Below are 16,276 nucleotides of genomic sequence, written 5' to 3' on the forward strand. Positions count from 1 at the left end.
TTATAATATTTATTTATTTGGCTGCACTGGGTCTTAGCTGCGGCATGTGGGATCTTTAGTTATGGTATGTGGGATCTAGTTCCATGACCAGGGATTGAACTTGGGCCCTCTGCATTGGGAGCACAGAGTCTTAGCCACTGGATCACCAGAGAAATCCCCAAACTTTATTTAATTTTTCAACAGCAGTTTTAGGTTCACTGCAAAATTGAGAAGAAGGTATTGAGGTTTCCCATGTACACCCAACCCCTATAAATGCATAGCCTCTCCCATTATCCCCCACCAGAGTAGTACATTTGTTACAACTGATGAACCTACATCCACCCATCATATCATCCAAAGTCTAAGTTTCCATTACTGTTTACTCTCCATGTTGTACATTCTAGAGGTCTGGACAAATGTTTAATGACATGTATCTACCATTATAGTATTAAGCAGAGTATTTTCACTACCTTAAAAAAAAACTGTGCTCTGCCTATTCATCCATGCCCTCACCCTGCAGCATTTACTTTTTAATGGTCCATTTTTGTAGATATTCCATAGATGCTTCAAAACACCATATATTCTGTAGTTATTTAATATAGAGTTCTACATGCTTGTTAACTGTGTTGCTCAAGTCTTTTATATCCTTAATGATTTTCTACTGATTATTCTGCATGTCACAGAAATGTGTTGTTGAAATAGCTCATGAGATGGTGATCTTGCCAAATTTTCCATGTAATTTTGTCATTTCAGCTCATTTTTCAAGCTATAGAACTGGTTTTATAGAAGCTTAAAATTGTTATACTTATTGGAAAATTGAATATTTTTTCAGTATACATCATCTTTTTATTTCTAGTAAGTTTTTCCCCTTTAAATATTTCCCTCTGGGGCTTTCCTGATGGCTCAGTGCTAAAGAATCTGCCCGCCAATGCAGGAGACAGGGATTTGATTCCTGATTCAGGAAGATCCCACATACAGCAGAGAACTAAGCCTGTGAGCCACAACTAGTGAGCCTATGCTCTGGAGCCTGCGAGTCACAAATAGTGAGCCCACGTGCCAAAAGTACTGAGGCCTGAGCACCCTAGAGCCTGTGCCCTGGAACGAGAGCAGCCAGTGCAGTGAGACGCCCTTGCACCGCAACTAGAGAGGAAAGCCCCTGCAGCGGTGAAGGCCAAGTACAGCCAAACACATTAATTCATTAAATCATTTTAAAATATTTTCCCTTAAAATATTTTGTCTCATATAGCTATATGATCTTCCTTTTATTTAGTATTTACCTCATACATCATTTCCCACCATTTTTACTTTCAAATTTTCTGTACATTTTTAAAATGTATGTCTGTTGTAAAGAACAAATAGCTGGATTTTGTTTACTCAGTCTGACAATGTTTGTTTTTCAAATGGAGCTTTATGTCAAAATATTTAAATTTAGTGCAATTATTGATATATTTATTTTTTCCATCTTATACTGTGTTTTCTTTTCTCATGCCTTTCTATCTTTTGTTTTTCTCTCTTGTCTTGCCTTCTTTTGGATTGGCTTTTATTTTCCTCATTCCTTTTTCTCTAACACTTTGAAAGCTATATTCAACTTCCATTATGTTATAAAATGCAGTACATTATTTAATGTCTTAATATTTAATATAGTGTTCTACGGTTCTTCTATGATGATTCTGAGTGTGCATTTTTCAAAATCGTAATTGGAATTTTGCCAGCTCCTTGGCTCTGGATTAGGGTCCTTTGTCATCTATAGAAAGCAGTTCTGTACTATATTTTCAAACATTGCCTCTTCCCTTATCTTTATTCTCTCTCTAGAATTATGATTGAATATATGATACACCTTCTTGGTCTATCTTCTGTGTCTTTTAGAGCTCTAGTTTATATTTTCCATCTCTCTGCCTCTCTGGGTTATAGTTCAGATAAGTTCTTCTATCTTCCATAACCCTAATCATCCTATCAGCTGTATCTAATCAGCTGTTAAACCTATTGAGTTTAACATTTCAATTTTTCACTTCCTGTAGTTGTTTGATTTTATTCCACACCTGCTTGGTCTTCTGTCATATTTTCAAGGTTCTCTTTTATTTATAATATTAAGGATACTTATTTGATATGCTAGATCTGATAACTCCAACATTTAAAGTTTTCAGGTGGGTCCAAATTCTCAGGGAAACTGCCTTTCTTGGATTCTGATGCTAATCAAATTGGGGTGGGGGATCTCCCCTGAGAATCTGTATTCCTGATCCTATCCTCATATAGGTTTTCAGCCTGAATTCACATGATTAGGCACTACCTTCACCCAAAGACAAAAAACTTGGATCCAAGAGTGTGATTAAAAATGACCCCACACTTACAATGCACATAAAATAATAATATAAGATTTTATATATATATAGGGGCTTCCCAGGTGGCGCTAGTGGTAAAGAACCTGCCTACCAATACAGGAGATGTTAAAAACGAGGGTTTGATCCCTGGGTCGGGAAGATCCCCTGGAGGAGGGCATGGCAACCCACTCCAGTATTCTTGCCTGGAGAATCCCCGTGGACAGAGGAGACTGACAGGCTACAGTCCACGGGGTCACAAGAGTCAGACACGACTGAAGTGGCTTCAGTAGCACAGCACAGCATACATATGTGTGTGTGTGTGTATATATACACACATGTATGTATATATATGTATATGAATGTATGTATGTATACATATTAGGTTAGCACAAGAAATAACCATGTTCTATACTACAGAAAACAATCCACAGATTTAAGGTGATCCCTATCACAATACCCATGACATTTTTCACAAAATCAGAACAAATATCCTCAAATTTATACAGAACTGCAGTAGACCCAGAATCGCCACAGCAATCCTGAGGAGAAAGAACAAAGCTGAAGGCATAATCCTCCAAGACTTTAGATAATGCTATAAAGCTGCATAATCAAAACAGACTGGTATTGGCACAAAAAAACAGATATATAGATCAATGGAACAGAATAGAGAGCCTAGAAATAAACCCAACACCTATGGCCAATTAATCATTGACAAAGGACGTAAGAATATACAATGGAGAAAAGATGGTCTCTTAAGCAAGTGATGTTGGGAAAGTTGGGATAGCTTCATGTAAATCAATGAAGTTAGAACACATCCCCATACTAGACACAAAAATAAACTCAAAATGGCTTAAAGACTTAAATATAAGACATGACATCATAAACTCCTAGAAGAGAACATAGGCAAAACATTCTCTGACGTAAATTATATCAATGTTTTCTTAACTTAGTCTCTAACCAAACTTTACAAGCTTTCCATACAGCAAAGGAAACTAGGAAAAGTCAACCTACAGTGGGAGAAAAGTTTGTGAATGATATGACCAACAAGGTGTTAATAGCCAACATACACAAACAGCTCATACAACTCAATATCAAAAGAACAAACAACTGGTCTAAAAAATGGGCAGAAGACCTAAATAGACATTTCTCCAAAGAAGACATACAGATTGCCAACAGGCATATGAGAAAATGCCCAACATTGCTAATTATCAAACCAGAAAAGATGAAGTACCATGTCAGAGCAGTCAGAATGGCTATCACCGAAAGTCTACAAAAAACAAATGAAGGTGAGGATGTGGAGAAGAGGGAACCCTCTTACACTGTTTGTGGGGATGTGAATTAGTGCAGCCACTATGGAGAACAATATGGAGGTGGTGGCTCAGAGGTAAAAGCCTCTGCCTACAATGCGGGAGACCTGGGTTCGATCCCTGAGTCAGGAAGATCCCCTGGAGAAGGAAATGGTAACCCATTCCAGTATTCTTGCCTGGAGAATCCCATGGACAGAGAAGCCTGGTAGGCTACAGTCCATGGGGTTGCAAAGAGTCGGACACGACTGAGCGACTTCACTTTCACTTTAAAAAATGAAAAATAAAGCTACCAATGATCCAGCAATCCCATTCCAGGGCATTTATCCAGAAGAGATGAAAACTCTAACTAAAAAAGACACATGCCCTTCAATGTTTGTAGCAGAACTATTTATAATAGTCAAGACATGTAAGCAACCTAAGCGTCCATCAACAGATGAATGGATAGAGATGTGGTATAAATAAGCAATGGAATATTAGCCATAAACAATGAAATATTGCCATTCACAGCAACATGAATGGATCTAGAGAACATCGTTCTGAGCAGATTCAGACAGAGAAAGAAATATTATATGATATCACTTATATGCGGAATCCAAAAAATAATACAAATGAATCTACATACAAAACAGATTCACAGACATGGAAGACAAACTTACAATTACCAAAGGGGAAAGGAGGGGGATAAATTAGGAATCTGGGGTTAACAGATATAAATTAATAAGCATAAAATAGATGAGCAAAAAGGATTAAGTGTATAACACAGGGAACTACATTCAATATCTTGTAATGACCTTGTAATGGAAAATAATCTGAAATAAAAAGTATATTTATGTGATGCAATTTGCTGTATACCTGAAACTAACATACTATTGTATGTAAATATACCTCAATTAAAAAAAAAAAGAAAAGAAATAGCCATGTTGAGGGATAAGACAGATTCGAGTAAAGCTAAGTTAAAGACATCTCAAGTTATTTTCAAGGAAGTCATGTACTTACATGTCAGCCTTGGTCAGTGAATCTTTGTGATCAAGATTTGGGGTGGGGGGACAGGAAACACGAGAAGAATGTGAAAGTGAAGTCACTCAGTCGTGTCCGACTCTTTGCGACCATGTGGACTGTAGCCTGCCAGGTTCTTCCCTCCATGGGACTTTGTAGGCAACAGTACTGGAGTGGGCTGCCATTTCCTTCTCCAGGGGATCTTCCCGACCCAGGGATCGAACCCGGGTCTCCCACATTGCTCCCGCATTGCAGGCAGACGCTTAACTGTCTGAGCCACCAGGGAAGCCCACACAAGAGGACTGGACAGCAGTCATATCAGTGCTCTCTCAGGATGTGGCCCCAGATGACTATGGGGAGCCTGAATGGCTCCACAACAGTTGAGGCTGGATGCAATGGGGAGATGCTATGTCTAGGCCTCTGAGGCTGGTTCAAGAACAACTGCTGGCTGGCTGCTTCTCAGCACGTGGGAGGGAAGGTGAGCTGGGATCATAACTTGAGCACAAGGCCTACGGAGCAAGACAGCCTGTGGCCACGCGGCCTGCAGAAGTCTGTGGTCCTCCATCCCAGCCTTGCCCACTCTCCTTCTTCACTCTTATTCTGCCCAAGCTGATGCCATTGGCTGGGGCTGCTCCATCTCCGTGGTGCAGCCTTGCAAAAACTGATTTTGGTCTCTGTGAGGGTTATCTAACAATTCAGTGAGTGTTTTCCAAGTACCTAATATATTTTTTAAACAGGAAAGAATTATACAATGTTTGCTTTATAATACGCATGCTTTTGTCACTTAGCAAAATATCACAAGCATCTTTTCAGATATCAAGAACATCCATCCGCTTCCACCAGCTGCAAGCTCTCCAACCATCATGTATCTACTGCTCCCTCTGCTCTCTTCAGTTGGCACCTTCCTTTCCATCCATAAACGTGTTTGATTCTCTACCATTCTTACAGAAACAAGCAACTAAAACTCTCCCTGAAACTGGATGTGCCCTCTATCTACTTCCTCCATCTCCCCTTCTCCTCGCAGGAAACCTCAAACCATTCACATTTGCTGAATTCATTGCTCATGTCTTATTCTTCGCCACAGGGTCTGGCTTTTCTCACCACTGGTGTCCTGACACAGCCCTCTCAAGAGCAGCCTGATTTTCTATCTGTCAAACCCAATTAACCCAATTAGATGGCATTGCAGGCCCCTACATCGCCTGCCATTTGACTATAGGGATTCCTATCTCCTTCTAGAGGATCCTCTGACATTGTGAAAGGCTGGGAAACCAAAAGCTACATTTTGTAGAGACCCTTGAAGTTGGGTTATGCAAGTTAGGTTTTAAGAATTTAGATAGCACATGTCAGACTTCCCTAGTGGTCTGAAGGTTAAGACTTTGGGCTTCTACTGCAGGGGGCGCAGTTTCCACCGGGGTCAGGGAAGTTCCTCAATCCACACAGTGGGTCTAAAGGAAAAAAGAGGGAGGGGATATGTGTATTCCTGTAGCTGATTCACTTTGTTGGACAGCAGAAACTAACACAACGTTGTAAAGCACTTATCCTCCAATTAAAAAAAAAAGAAGAAAGCAGAAGTGAAACAGGCCATCTTTCTTCCTCCTGGCAAACAAGATTATGCAGACATGGGGTTTTCCTGCAGCAACTTCAGCTCTCCAGTGTCCAGCCCAGCTTTGCGTGTAATAGCAGTTACGGCAGCATTCCAACTCTCAGCAACATTGCTGTTAGTAAGTTCAATTGAGTTCTGAGGTGGCCTTTATACTTGCCTGTCACACAAACGGTACCTCCTCCAGAGAGTTATTTCTGGGTGTTCAGAGTCTTTCCTGGAGGCCCAAACTATAGCCTATTCTTCCAGTGCACCTACTGATTTTTAGTACCTAACTGCCTGTTTAGCTTCTCTTTCTATTGGCTTCTATTTCCCGTACTGATCTGGCCCCTCGGTATCAGAAGCAGCCGTCGGCAGTAGGCCTTCATGAAAGAGAATATTTATACGCTGAAAGAAAACAGTCACAGGTTGGTTAGGCAGGGGCTGTGTGGGCACTGCTTGTACCTTCCTGGGGCCAGGTACGTATTCTCTGGGCTGTGGCTCTAAGAAGTGCACCCTTCCCTTGTGCTTATCCCGAGACCACCCAGAGCTTCTTGGCCAATGATCAGCTCTGCCACACCAGTGAAACTCTGTCCCACACTCACCTGCTTTTCCCCTTTGACCACATGTCCCATCACTGTGCTTTCATCTGCTGTGTCTGTGTTGGAAGACCTTCTGGTCCCTAGGCTCCACCTCGCAATCTGGTCCACACTGTGGGGAAAGAGAACAGTCAAATTCCTTCCTCCAAGAACTAAAGCAAATAGATAAAAGAAAAAAGAAGAGAAAATAACTACCAGTCTATCTTCTTTGTCTAGGAAAAAAAATTCAAGAATGAGGACAAAACAAAGGTATTTTCAGGTAAACCAAAATTGAAAGACCTTCACAAGCAGATCCTAGGACATTTGAAAGGAGATATACATATAAATACACATGTAGACGTATACACAAATATATATCAGGCAGAAGGAAAAATGACTTCAGAGGAGAGAGCTGAGACGGAAGTAGGATCTGGGCCTTAGATGGGCGACATCCAGAAGGTGGAGTTGAGTGGAGGCCATCCTCCTGCTGCGTTGCTCTCTTCTGGTGGTAAGCTCAAGCAGGCGGGTAAGTTTTCTCAATCAGCGCTCCAGTTTCACTCACCAGCTTCATAGGTGCTGACAGGGAGCAAAGATCTTTGGGTTATGAGGTCACAGCCACGTTGCTGGTTCCAAGGTCACAATACATTGTGTTTCTTTAAAAAACAAATGTATTGGAGTATAGTCAATTTACAATGTTGTGTTTGCACTGTGTCCTTGAACTTAATCGTTGCAGGGTGGCTTCCTGTGTCCCACCCTCCTGACAGGGGACAAAGGTAGTGGCTCCAACAATGGGTCAGTTTTGCAGCTTCTGGGCCCATCCAGCACCTCTGAAGTTTTCATAAGCAACTGTTTTCCATATGAAACTCCTTGAGGATTAAAAAATACATGTATTTGTTGGAGAATATCAACAAAAACTCTGACTCAAAATGGTGTAAACAATTGATCACATCACGTAACAAGGCGGGCAGAGTTTGCTGCTGCCAAGGTTCCTCTGGGCTTCTCGGTGACCTTTGTGATTCTGCCTTTCTCGTTGTGTAGACATCTTCCTCACGCAGGCAGCAAGATGGCAGGCAGCCATCCCATCCAAACAAGACAATGTGAGAAGAGTCTATGTTTTTTATGTATGTCTTTTTTTGTTGTTGCTTCTTGTAACATGCATACAATTCATTAATGTATATAGTTCAGTGATTTTAGTATATTTACAGATATGTGTAATCATTATTATCATCTTCAGAATATTTACCTCCAAGAAGGAACCTCATATCCCATTCCCCTGCTTACCACCCCAGCCCTAAGCCACCACTAACCTATTTTCTGTCTCTGTAGGTTTCCTGTTCTGACTTTCATATGAATGGGGTCATATAATATGTGGTCTTTGGTGGCTGGCTTCTCTCACTTAGAATGTTTCCAAGGTTCATCCATGCGGTAGCAGGCATCAGTACGGATTTCCTTTTTTATAGCCAAGCGCTATTCTATTCTATGGCTATACCACATTTGTTTATCCATTCATCTGTTGATGAATATTTGAGTTGAACTTCTAGATACCATGAATAATGCTGCTATAAGCACTTGCTTAGAAGGTTCTGTGTGGAAACACATTTTCATTTCCCTTGGCATATATCTAGGAGTGGAACTGCTGGGTTCCACTGGATTTAGTCATTTTATGGACAGCCAGGTTGTTTTCCAAGTGCCTCCCACCATCAGTATGGACTCTGAATTTCCCAGATCATGACCAACATTTGTTGCTATCTGGCTTTTTAAATTCTAGTCATCCTAGTGGATGTGAACTGGTATTTATTATGGTTTTGATTTGCATGTACATCTCTTTAAATCAAGGGAATCATTTCTAGATGTCTCCCACCTGACTTTTCACTAAGTCCCATTGGCCAGAAGGTATCAGATACATCTTCCTAAACCAATCAGTGGCAAGGGAAATGGGATTTCCACTGAGGACCCATTTCCTGGTTTGAAGTTGGGGCACTTGGCTGCCACCTTTAAGGCACACAGACATCCAGAGAAGAGGGCTCACCCTAACATCAGGTTCTGTTTGAAGGAGGAAGTGAGACAGAGGATTGGCTGTGTAGCTACGTCATGTGTGTGGCTTCTATGACACCAGGCTCTGATTGATGGCTTTCCTTCTTTTCCTCTGACCATTTCTTCTTAGGCGCCTCTTCCTCTGTCTACTACCGTCCACTCAGTACTTCCTCCTCATCATCCACACTCTTTGGGGCATCTCATTTATTTTCTTTTTTTTTTTTTTCAAATGTTTATAGCAGCTTTATTCATAATTGCCAAAACTTGGAAGTAACCAAGGTGGCCTTCAAGATATCAATGGATATAATATGGTACACCCAGACAATAGAGTATTCAGCATTAAGTCAAAAATTGCTAAAAAAAACAAAAAAACGTATTAACTAAAACAAAACCAAATTACATTCTATCAATACATAACTAGTAACAGTCACTTTCAGGTAAACCTTAAGTACAGAATACAGACATTCCTATCTGTACTTAAGGCATCAGGCCACATTGAGGATGGTGAGAACACAGTATAACAGTCATTGGGATGTGAATCACTTTAACTGTGGGCTCTCCACCATTTATCCTTTTTCCCCTGATTACTAGTAAGGAGATTGAATCAGTAATCAAAAACTTCTCATCAAGCAAAAGTCCAAGACCAGATGACTTCAGTGGTGAATTCTAACTTTTTAAAAATTGAGGTAAAACCATATAAAACATTACGTTACAGATGTACAGGGCTTCCCAGATGGCACAGTGGTAAAGAATCCTCCTGCCAATGCAGGAGATGCAGGTTTGATCCCTGGGTCAGGAAGTTTCCCCTGGAGAAGGAAATGGCAAGTCCTCCACCAATATTTTTGCGTGGAAAATTCCATGGACAGCAAAGCCTGGCAGACTGAAGTCCATGAGTTCCCAAAGAATCGAGCACAATTGAACAACTGAGCCATTGAGCAGACACGTGCACACACCCACTACAGACAGACAACATAGTAATTCAATATTTGATACTACAAAAATCTAGTTACTGTGATTACCATAACATTACCCCCTTCACCCATTTCCCCACCTCCCATCCCTTCCCCTCTGGTAATCACTTATTCTGTTTTAAGACGTGGCCCATTTGAAAGCAATGATGTTGATGTATCCAAACCAGGTTTCTTCCTCCTCCCCATTGCGATTAATCTTTTCATAATCTTCTTATTCCTCTTAGCACATTCAGGGCATAACAGGTTATCTTCTATGTCTGGGGGGTGCAAAAGTGAAGGCAGGTAACACGAAGAGGGGAGGTCATCCTCCTGGGGGTGTCAGGCACCCAGGTCTGACCTGCTTGGAACTGTAGGCGGACCCAACCTTCTGTGTCTGCCAAGAGCGGCCTGCCATGGACCACACACCACCGGACACCTGAGGCTTGTGGCAGAAAGGATTCAGAGGTACGAAGGGCACGTGAATTCATGGCCTTTGGTTGAACAGCCCTTGCAGCAATTCTTGACCATTCTGCCAGCATGGCTACCTGAGCTGAAGTACCATCTCAACCATTTTAGTCCGTTCCTCACTCTCACTCATCTTCCTTTTCTGTACACTTCCCCTCTTGGTCACCATGCTGTGTTTCCTTGAACATGAGTGCATTCGGGCCTCCCGTGATGATTTAGGAATATACTGATCTTTTTCAGGATAAGCATGTTCCTGGAGTCTCCGACAAACTTCTATTTTCTGGCCGTTGGTACTCAGCTTAAGTTGTTGGCACCAGTACCGCAAAGTGTCCCGACTCACATTGTTAATCGGAGGCAATGTGTGTAGGCAAGGGCAAACTGATCTTCTAAAGCTAGAGCTTGGACAATCTTCCTCAAGCTCATTTGTTTCAGGAAGAGGAACTTGATCATTTGTATTCAGTGCCTCCTCTTTGACTTCTAAAGTTGAGGAAACACCTGGTTCCACCTGATGGTCTTCAATAATTTCCTCATTAACTGGCAGTGTAAGAATCACATTTTCTTCATCTAATGGCCCTTCAAAGAAATTCTTCCCGTAATTTGAGTATGCCATTTCAAGTAATGCTCAGAGAAAGGCAGAGCCACAATGTTCCATCTCATTTATTTTCATGATTTCCATTTCCTTTTGATGACTTCAGAAATTGTTTTTCCTGAGCTTCAGATTTACTGATAATAAATAATAATAGAATTGCCATTTTAAGATACTTATGCTCCAGGCAGGGGCTTCCCTGGTAGCTCAGCTGGTAAAGAATCTGCAATGCAGGAGACCCTGGTTCAATTCCTGGGTTGGGAAGATCCACTGGAGAAGGGATAAGCTACCACTCCAGTATTCTTGGGCTTCCCTGGTGGTTCAGCTGGAATCCACCTGCAATGTGGGAAACCTGGGTTCGATCTCTGAGTTGGAAAGATCCTCTGGAAAAGGGAATGGCTACCTACTCCAGTATTCTGACCTGGAGAATTACATGGACTATTCCATAGGGTCACAAAGAGTTAGACTGAGTGACTTTCATGCTCCGGGCACAGTATGTTATCTCATTTTACTCTCATCACAACCCTAAAATTCTATTCTTATCCCTATCTTATAGATGAAAGAATAGGTTTAGAGAGATTAAGGCTTTTTACTCAAAGCAACCAACTGAGTAGGTTGATGCAAGCAGGAGTTGGACCCAGTCTGTTTGACTCCAGAAGCCAAATCCACTTCCTGTTAGGCTTCTGCACTTCCCTCAAACATAGGGCAGCCAAAAAGAACATATCATCTCCCCATGACGCCCTACCCGCCCACTACGCTCCGCCCCCCCCCCCCACCCCCCGTGTGTTCCCTGCAGCAGAGAGGGAACCAGTTTATCCAGGTATTGAGTCCAGAGACCCAAGAGTCATCTTCCATCTTAAAAACGAATAGTTTTCTATGTGTGCATAATAAAATATTGAGAAGCAAGATGGTCCAAAGTAGACCACACTCATTTCTCTGCTTTTCTTCCCCCACCTGAACCCACACTCCTAACTACAGCCAGAGAGCGCGCGTTACTCTCCTGTATAAAACCTCTGAAGGGGGGTGATCAGCCCCTCACCACCCTCAGGACCAAGTCCGCGTTCCTGATTATGACTTCCAAGGCTCCCCAAGGCCGCCAGCAATCTCTCCAGCCTCCACTCTCACCTTTTTGTGTACAGAGCTCGGCGCTCCAGAAACATGACGTTTTCCTGTAGTCTCCTCTATTCTTCGCTCATATTGCTTCCTTTGCAGGACACCCTTAAAATATGCAGGTTAAGACAAGCTTTGGCATTGAGCCGACCTAGTTTCAAATTCTTGCTCTGTCATGGTGAAAGAGCATTTAGTCTCTCAACTCCAATGTATTATTTATCTGTAAAATGAGTATAACCCTACCTCAGGGCTGTCGTGAAGATGGATTAAACAAACTGGACCCCTGAGAAGCTCTCCCTAGCTCATTTCTGCAACATCCTGGGCCAGGCCTTGCACTGTGCCGTCTCATCGCTTCTCTCTGTCCTGTCTGAGGTCCCCCAGATCTGGGATCCATTCGGATTCATCTCAGCCCCTTGAGTCCACCTGGATGGGACCACTGCGGGGCTAGGGTCAAAAAGATAGAGTCGGAGATCCCTGGAGCGGATGGCAACATCGCAGGGCATTGAACTTAACAAGTGTGGGAGTTCTTTAGGAGACAATCTCTGCTCATGCAGCGGCTGGCTCCCGGGGCTGAGACCACGCTGGAGGAGGGCAACAGCACCAGGGGGCGGAGCCAACAGCATGGGGCGTGGCAACTACCCACCTAAACGCAATCAGTGTGCAAGCCTGTTTATGCTAGTAAACGCCCTGAGCTGCCCAGCGGGGTTCCAAATCCCGCAAATCCCACAGCTTGCCCGTGTCCCTGCGAGTACAGGGAACAAGAGGGTTTGGAATAAAGGCCAGGGCCGCGGAGATTCGACTGTAGAGCAGGGAGCGGGTCCTGATTCCCGATTCCCATGGTCAGGGGTAGCCAGCGCGCGTGTGCACGGTGGGGGGGCGGGGGGATATCTGAGTGCAGGCAGCAGGGAGAGACCATTTTAATGGCAGGGGTACAAAGACGCAGAAACCACTGCGCCGGGCGCGGGGTGGGTAGGGGTGAGTGGGAAGGTGGCTGGGGAAGAGAGCACCACAGGGAGGCTAGAGGACGGGATGGTTGGGCAGAGAGACTCGTCTTTCTCGCGGAGTCCAGAGGCCTACCTTTCAGTGTGCGCAGCATCTTGCTCTGGGGACGCAGCTGTGAAGGAGCATGGCCCAGAATGGCAGCCATCGCATGTTATCTTCCAACTTAAACTCTTCCTGACAGAACTGCCAGATTGTTGCTTACAGGAAAGGGCAGCAAGCTGAAGGTTCAGCCCTCTCCGGATCGGGATCCGCATCCGGATCCTGTGTTAGGGGTAGGTTTTAAAGACTGCGTGGAAGGAAGTGTTGGAGAAGGGGGCCCCTGCTCAACAGGCAAATAATAGTCTTCTCTGGCTCGAAACTGGCCAGGACCATGTCCCTCTAGGGCAAGGTCTTGTTCCAAACTCCAGGGTCCACCCCAGGGGCAGAGAGTGAGGGCGGCTTTCCCGAGTCCCTTTTCCTGTTTAATGCTGCATTCCACCCTCACCTGGACAGAGGGCCCCAGTAAACCCTGCAGAGCCCTCTTTCCTGGGAGCATGCCAGTCTGACCCTGGTGCCTTCTTCTCTGGCTGCCCAGACGGCTCCACATTTATCCTTTGTCTAACAGAGAAGGCAGCACGCAGCATTAAACACACATAAGAGAGAGTAGATGGGAGGAAGGTAGTTCTACCAACTCATAACATCATGTAACCATCCCTGACCTTGCAGTTCCCACCTGCAAAATGAGAACTTGGCTCTGTAGCAGGGAGTTTTCAGGTGTTCGTAATTTCAACAGGGTTCTCAGTTTTCTGAGGAGGTGTCTGGGAAGAAGGTCTGGTGAGGGATGTCCTCTGTAAGGAAAGCTGTCTTTGTCTATTGCGCGACCCACGCAAAGGCCTGAACAGCCACTGACCACAGGGCCGCAGGGTCTCCTGCAGCCGCGCGCTTGTCTGTGTTCCCATGGGATTCCTGGTCAGGGAGGCCACCCCCTCACGCTTGGAGAGGATAGGCCTGGCCCAAAGTGCACCCCCTGAGACCAGAAATAGTGATTCTTCTCCGGCAAATGCAGACCTATCTGTGCAGCGTTTTACAGCACCTTTTGATTTCATCTTCACAGGGACCCTGGGAGGCAGCATTATATTCCCATTTTATAGATGGGGAAGTGAGGCTCAGTAAAGTTACAGAACCCCCCAGCAGCAGAGTAGTAGGAAAGGATTTAAGTCTAGGCCTCTATCTGGGTTCAGAGCTAGTGCTCCATGGTGGAGGATATCCTCCGCCTCCCTTCCTCTTCCTGAGAAAACCTCACGGCGAGCTTCCTGTCTCTAGGCTGGGGCAGGTCAGTGCTCAGAGCCAGTGGATCCCAGTTTGGGGAAATTTGCCCCTAAAACCGTGGAGGCCGTAGCTCCCGGGCCTGCCTCCCGAGTCCCTAGCTTCTGCTGGTCTCTGGGCAGCTAGCAAAGCTAGGAATGGAAACGATCACCTTCCTCCCTGACCTTCCCTCCTTCCTCCTTGATCCCCATCAACTCTTCCAGAGCCGCTCGGGCGACTCACCGAGCGCGCGCTGCTCCCGGCTGCACCTGCCCAGCTGGCGGCCTCCGGCAGGGCCCGCAAGAGCCGCACGGGCAGCGGGTGGGTCGGGAGCCGCCCGGACTAAAGGGCTGGAGCCGGCGGCGTGTCCTCAGCGAAGCGGCCTCTCGGTCTGGTCCGGGGAATTAGGCAAACCAGGCAGTGCGCCAGGCGGGGCGGAGGTGTGGTGGAGAGGGCTGGAGACCCCGCACACCCAGGGGCGGGGTCGCCCCAGGGCTGGGGGAGGGTCCCCGGTGGCCCTTGGGTCACAGCACTTGGGCAGTGGCTGGTCTCTCCCCTCCCCGCTTTTCAGCTCATCCCCTTAGCAGCCCCCTCCTTGGCGACGCCTGGAGATCCGCCTATTTAGCATGAGGGACAATTAAGCAGAACAGTTCTAGGCCACGCTTCTTTGTCATTCCAAAGGGCGATCTCTGAGATCCCTGTGGGTGGGGCTTGCCACTGCTCAGACGACCTGCTCTGCTGGTGGAACTAGTCGGGGAAGACAGGCGCTGCGGCGAGGCTCCGCCAGCTGGGTTGGGCTGCGGCGCTGGAGACGCAGGGTGGGTTTCACCCAGACGCAGCTTCTTCTCGGCAGCCACTGCCGCGGCGTCCTGCACCCTGAAAACAGGCCAGGGGCGGGTGCCGCTTCCGCCCTCTACATTCCGCAGGTGGGGGACAGGTCACTGGCCCAGGGCTGCCAGACAGCCAGGGCCGGAGGAGGTCACTGTGTCCCCTAGAGCTCAGGCTCCCTTCCCCCAAGGTGAGACCCGCCGGGCCTGCCGCTCTCGGTCCCTCTGCGGGGTAAGCGACCCCAACTTATGGGCTCCAGGACTGAGCTCAGTGCGCCACTGGGCACCTTGTCACCTCCGGGGTCCCTCTGCGTCCCTGCCCACGACCGGGGCTGCGGACGGAGCGCGGTCGGTGGTAACTACTGCCCCCTAGCGGGAGAGTGTTGCATGAAACCTCCTGAGAGGTGTCCTGGCCTGGAGGAGAGCCGCCCACCCTCTGTGCCCAGTCAAAGGTTTTTTGGAAGGTCTTGAGCAGAATCCTTTCACCTGTATTCCCTTTCATGCTTGGCAGCAGCCGTCACATTAAAAAACAACAACAAACCCTACCTACTTTATTGAGATATTATTTGCATATAGTAAATACCAGATATTTTAAGTACTGAATACAGTTTAGACAAGGGCTCATTTTCTCCACTCTGGCCTAGATGGAAGGTGCTGTTTGCCCTTCCCCTGGGCCCCCTGGCTCCCTGGGGATCTTAATCTCTCTAGTTGCCAGGGCAGTGCTCTGGTACTCTTCAGTTTCCTGTCTGCTGCTGCTGCTGCTAAGTCGCTTCAGTCGTGTCCGACTCTGTGCGACCCCATAGATGGCAGCCCACCGGGCTCCCCCGTCCCTGGGATTCTCCAGGCAAGAACACTGGAGTGGGTTGCCATTTCCTTCTCCTGGAAGTCTTTCCTGCTTTAGTCTACATTGTCAATCAAAGTAATACATGCGCACAGCTTAAAATGTTCAGGTGGGTATACATGAAAAACAGCAGCCTGGTATGTAAAGCCCTTTCTTAGCCTGAAGACATAACCTAGTAATCCCAAGGCCTTCTCATCCCTGGTCAGAGCCCTCTTCTTCTGGTCCTCTAATCCATTGCTCTTCCTCTGTGCCCCCTCCTTGATTTTCTTCCTCCTCCTTGTCAACATCTGAAATCGGGACTAGACTATACGAAACTGGAAGACAGTGCTGGAAATAACTTCAGTTCCTCCTCTCTCTGCCCTGGGCCCACTTGGAATGGGACAAAGGTCTCAGGTGGTGCAGGCTCAGGAACAGCTGAAG

At 45.8% G+C, this 16,276-nt stretch overlaps 1 protein-coding gene and 1 pseudogene across 12 annotated transcripts in view; both read right to left on the bottom strand.

Annotated features, from left to right (window-relative positions):
• PIGZ (phosphatidylinositol glycan anchor biosynthesis class Z) overlaps positions 1–15,053 on the bottom strand; it is a 30,992-nt gene extending 15,939 nt beyond the window's left edge. For 6 of the 11 annotated variants that reach the window (XM_018046382.1, XM_018046379.1, XM_018046376.1 and 3 more), the window contains exons 1-4: positions 14,432–15,053; positions 12,980–13,165; positions 11,918–12,010; positions 6,785–6,890 (exon numbers count right to left, since the gene is read on the bottom strand). The gene's annotated coding sequence lies outside the window, so the exon portion shown is untranslated. The remainder of the gene's footprint in view (positions 1–6,784; positions 6,891–11,917; positions 12,011–12,979; positions 13,166–14,431) is intronic. The other 5 variants (XM_018046399.1, XM_018046389.1, XM_018046357.1 and 2 more) reach the window with 4 other exon arrangements.
• On the bottom strand, positions 9,849–10,991 carry LOC102176365 (annotated as a pseudogene). The gene has a single exon (XR_001917885.1). The product of XR_001917885.1 is annotated as a developmental pluripotency-associated protein 2 pseudogene (transcript).

The sequence above is a fragment of the Capra hircus genome, chromosome 1, assembly GCF_001704415.2.
Source record: "Capra hircus breed San Clemente chromosome 1, ASM170441v1, whole genome shotgun sequence".
Lineage (NCBI taxonomy): Eukaryota > Metazoa > Chordata > Mammalia > Artiodactyla > Bovidae > Capra > Capra hircus.